The sequence below is a fragment of the Neophocaena asiaeorientalis genome, unplaced genomic scaffold (assembly GCF_003031525.2).
Source record: "Neophocaena asiaeorientalis asiaeorientalis breed wild unplaced genomic scaffold, Neophocaena_asiaeorientalis_V1.1 scaffold607, whole genome shotgun sequence".
Taxonomy (NCBI): Eukaryota; Metazoa; Chordata; class Mammalia; order Artiodactyla; family Phocoenidae; genus Neophocaena; species Neophocaena asiaeorientalis.
The window spans coordinates 1,111,480-1,116,530 of record NW_020173405.1 but is presented as its reverse complement, the minus strand read 5'-3'; the positions used below and the strand labels follow the sequence as shown (position 1 = coordinate 1,116,530).

Here is a 5,051-nt window from a genome sequence, read left to right as displayed (position 1 = left end):
ATCTTGAGTCAGTTTTGATAATTTGCATTTTTCTAGAAAACTCACCATTCGACTTAAGATGTTAAATTATTGTTAGAAAATGATAGGTAGTTTAAATCTCTCTGTCCTCTTTATCATTTCTGAAAATGTTAATTTGTGCCTCTTTTTCTTCTTGATAATTTTCCCACAGGTTTCTTTTTATAGATCTTCTTTATTATTTATTTGTTTGACGGTTCATTAATTTTTGCTCTTGTTTAGGTTCCTTCCTTCCTTCTGATTTCTTTTCATTTGCTCCATTTTTCTTTTTCTACATTTCTGAGATTATTTGCTCTTTCTTATTTTATATATAATTTATTTTTAAATACAGGTATTTATGGCTGTACATTGAACTCCTATAGCCACATCCTACAGTTGTTTTTTTTTTTTAATATTAATTAATTTATTTATTTGGCTGCGCTGGGTCTTAGTTGTGGCATGCGGGATCTTTTAGTTGCAGCATGTGGGATCTAGTTCCCTGACCAGGGATCGAACCTGGGCCCCCTGCATTGGGAGTGCAGCGTCTTAACCACTGGACCACCAGGGAAGTCCCTACAGATATTTAGTGTTTGTATTAGTTTCCTATGGCTGCTATAACGAATTGCCACAAACTTGGTGGCTTAAAACAACAGAAATATTTTCTCTCACTGTTTTGGAAATCTGAAAATCAGTGTCACTGGGCCAAAATCAGGGTGTCAGCAGGTTTCCGTATAACACTTACAAGCCCCACAAGTATCTCCAAGGCTGTAAGTGCACAGCATTAAATAGCAAATTAAAAAACACCATGAAAAGTCGACACATTTTCATGGAATAAAGAAAAAGTCCTCACATTTTCATTTTGCACTGGGATCCACAAATTACATAGCTGGCCCTGCTTCTGGGACTCCCGTTACATGTATGTTGATATACTAGATAGCGTTCCACTCAACAATTTTTCTTTATTTTCTGTCTAGTCTTCAGACTGGATCATCTGTATGGACCTATGTATCTTCAAATTTGCTAATGCCTTCTTCTGTCAACTCAAATCTGTTGTTGAGTCTCTCCAGTGAATTTTTTATTTCAGTTACTGTACTGTTCAACTCCAGAATTCCTATCTGGTTCTTTTTAAGCCATTTCCATTTCTTTATTGATGTTCTTTATTTGATAATTGTCATACTTTCCTTTAATTCAATAAACATGTATTCTTTAGTTCTTTGAACATATTTATAATAGCTGATTTAAAGTCTTTGTCTGCTAAGTCCAGTGTCTGGGCCTCTTCAGACAATTTCTTATTACTTCTTTTCCCCCTGTGTTTGGGCTATACTTTCCTGTTCCTTTGCATGTCAGTCAGACCAAAATTTGTGTGTCCGTGCAGCCGTGTCCTAGCTGTGTGAAATGTGTGTGTCCGTGCAGCCGTGTCCTAGCTGTGTGATTTGGAGCAAGCTACTTTATCAGTCTGAGCCTCATTTTCCACAAATGTAAGTTAGAAATAGCTCTGTTGGGAGGATTAAATGAGATCTGCCTCATAATTTTTTACTGAAAACTGAACATTTTAGAGAATATATTGTAACTCTGGATCCTGACCTCCCAGGGACTGTTGTTGTTGATTCTATCGTTGTTGTTGTTTGCTGCTTGGCCGGTTGGTTGACTTAGTGACTTGTCTGGACTAATTCTTTATAGTTTGTCTTCCCCACAGTGTGCAGCCACCGAAGTCTCTGTTCAGTTTTATTCTGGTGTGGTGTTTTGTTGTTGTTGTTTTTTCATCTTGTTTTTACTTTTAAGCTTGACTCCCTAGGTATCACCCCTGGATCAGCATAGCTTAGTGGCCAGCCAGTGGTTGGTCAGAAGTTTTTCTTAAACACCTTGAGCCCGTGCCTTCCGCCCTTTGCCAAGTGGGTCTGTGTGTGGACTGGGGCACACAAAGTTCAGGCAGGTTACAAGTCTGCCTTGGTTTTTAGTTTCTGCTTTTGCACAAGGCCTGATGTTCAGCCAGGGACCTGGAGTGGGGGTCCTCAACTGCACGCACATGTGTATGCACACCTCTAGATCCCCAGGAATATGTCAGAGCTTCTCAAAGCCCCCTGTGGCTATCTTGTGCCCTACATCTCCTTTTCAGGCTTTCGACTGCTCTCTTGCTTGCCCCAGGCAGCAGTGTAGCCTTAGGCAGATGTGACAGTGGCCTTTCCCAGTTGTTTGCCACCAATCGATATTATTTTCAACATCACCCCTCACCATGAGCTTTTTTGCAGAGCTCCAAATCGGGTCAGCTCCTCCAGCAGCAGAAGTGAGGCTACCAGTTTTCATGGCTACCATGTCTTGGCATTGTGGGTGGGGGAAGGGAAATGGAAGCAGCCTGGAGATAAAATGCCACAGACCCACTGTTATTACTGAGGTTCAGTTTTTCTTGAATAAATGCCTTTCAATTTGCTGTATGCCTTTAGTTACCTTCCAGAGCACTGAAATAGTTGTATTGGATAATTTTGCCAGTTTTATCATTGCTTTTTCTGAGGAGAGGATTTGCCAAGGTCACTTCCCTCTGTCACTTCCCCTCCTCATTCTTCACTGCTTCTTATAATGCTCTAAGTAGAAATTTCTTCTTCCTGAAGTACATCCATTAGGAATTCTTTCAGAAAGGATCTGTGAGAAATAAAATCTTTTTTCTTTTTAACCTTTTTCTGCTTTTTATTACCATGGGAATCTATTTGGACCTAGTTTAAATTATATTCAGTGTTCATAGTGTTTCTTCATTCTTGAGAATCGTGTCTCAACAATTCTGGAAAATTCTTAGTCATTATATCTTCAGATATCTCTCCTTCATTCTTTTCATACTCTTTCTGGAATCTCTATTAGACATACGTTGAATATTCTGATTCTATTATCTGTGTCTCCTAACTTCTTTTTCACCATTTCAGTTCTCTGTGCGTCTTCAACTCTCTTTTCCAGTTCATTAATCCTCTCTTCTACTGTGTTCAATCTGCTGTTAAATCCACCCCTTGAGGGCTTTATTGTGCTGTTTGTTCCAGTGACTACATTTTCTGTTTTTAGAAACTGTTTCTTTGTCAAATTCTGGGGGTTTTATTGTTCATTTTCTTAGAGTTTGGATTTCTAACATTGAATTTTATGTTCTCTTCTATGCTGTTGTTGTATAATCTCAAGATCTAGGGGCTCTGATTGTCCTAATTGTAATTTTTAGTCTCATATGTGAAAAATTGTGTCAGGGCTTTGACATTTTTTAATTGTAATAATGGGTACAATTTCCATTGTAGGTGGGTCCAACTGCCATACTTAGCCCCCCCCCAAAAAAATATATATATGCTTGTTTATACATATATATTTTGTATTTTATATATATATATATATATATATATATATACATACACATAATACAGGATGCCTATATACATGTATATATATATAGGCATCCTGTATTGTTCTGTATTTTTTTTCTTGTAACCCTAGTGCAGGGCCTCATCTCCTGTCACTCCTGGTTATTGACCCTCACTGACACTTAAGGGAAGACACATTATCAACTCATCGACTGTCATCTATGCTGTTTAGTCCCCTCTTTGTTTCTGGACTCCTGAGTTTTCTCTTTCTTCCATGGGAACTCAGCTGTGCATCTAAAATCATTTTTAATTTAATCAAACATTTCAAACAATTTTGCTAGTAGAGTTTTCTGGTTATCCTAGCTGACAAATCAGAAACATATGGGGAGATTTTTCAGAACATGTTTCACAGTCCTTCTTCTCCTGCCAAAATTCTGATACCACCTCCTAGAGAGTCTGCCAAAATCTGGGTGGAGCTGGGACCAGAAATGGGGTGGCGGTGGGGATCATTCCTGTATAATTTCAAAAACAACACAACTCACTTCCTTAGTGTTCTGATTCAGTTCCTGGTGTCTTAGACTTCTGTGCCTAATGCAGTTTCACAGCCCACGGGAGATACCCGGTAAAGATATGCTGAATACATGAATGCATGACTGATTACTAACTGATACTTGTGTTCAGCATAACGCCCATCGTGCAGGTCCGACATGTGATTAAACTAGATAGTAACTACTCGATAAAGATCATTTTCCCTTCCCCTAAAACAGAAAAGAGGAGCTTACCAGCACCCCATGGGCGTGGCAGGCTCAGGTTAGACTACTCTCAAGGTGGACAACCCGCATTCCAGCCTTGGTCCAGGTCTCTGAGGACTGTGATGGAGGGCACGGGGGAAGCACGTGAGTTGGCCTGGATTCCATTCTGTGGATTTTCACCCTCATGCGCTTGATGAATGGGCCAATCAGCATGGAGGACAGGCCCTAGGGGGTGCCTCACAGGTCTGTATTAGGCCCTACCTATTTATCTGTTTGGGGGGTGACACAGAGTTGAGAACACAGAGTTGAGAAGGATCAGGACACCTTAGGTGACAGTCAGGACCCTGGATCCCCTCTTTTGCCCCTTAAAGCCTCAGCTTTCCTTCTCCATCCCCTCCCTACTCTTCCAATCTGTCCCCAGCCCTTTCCTGACTCTGTCTCTCTGCAGACGACTCCTCCTTCAGCAGGGCTGCCCACACCAGCGCCTCCAGCTCATCTCTCCAGGTCACCAGCCCATTGCAGGAAGACCCAAAGGCTCTTCAAAGGCCAAGTGCACAGACACAGACTCCCCTTTCCTCCAGCATCCTGCCCTCCTTCAGTGATCCCAACTCCAGGGTGTCATCCAACCCACGCAGGCACCTGTGAGTCACCCTGGACTCCACCCTCCTCTTTCCAAATCTGTTTAGACCAAGTCTCCTGGATGGAATCCACTTCTGGGTATGTCTGCAATCAGGCCTCTGCCTTCCACCTTCCCTCTGCACCATCACCCGAGGTCAGTCACCAGCATGGCCCTCGGGATCATCATACCTCCTAACTCACCTGCAGCCTCTAGTCCGGGGTTGGTGGCCCCTGAGCCTGATCAGGGCCTCAGACTTGTTTTGTCTGCCTCCAACTGTGGTTTGCTTTGCTTCTGCTTTTAAATGAGCTAACACTATAAACTAGAAGATTTCACATACAAGGAAAGAATTCTGGCTGCTCT

The 5,051-nt window shown here is 41.7% G+C and overlaps 1 non-coding gene across 1 annotated transcript; it reads right to left on the bottom strand.

Moving 5' to 3' along the window:
* Window positions 1-489: 489 nt before the first annotated feature.
* Window positions 490-562, bottom strand: TRNAG-CCC (transfer RNA glycine (anticodon CCC)). Its single transcript has one exon. It is a non-coding gene; the product is annotated as a tRNA-Gly (tRNA).
* Between the last annotated feature and the right edge of the window lie 4,489 nt (window positions 563-5,051).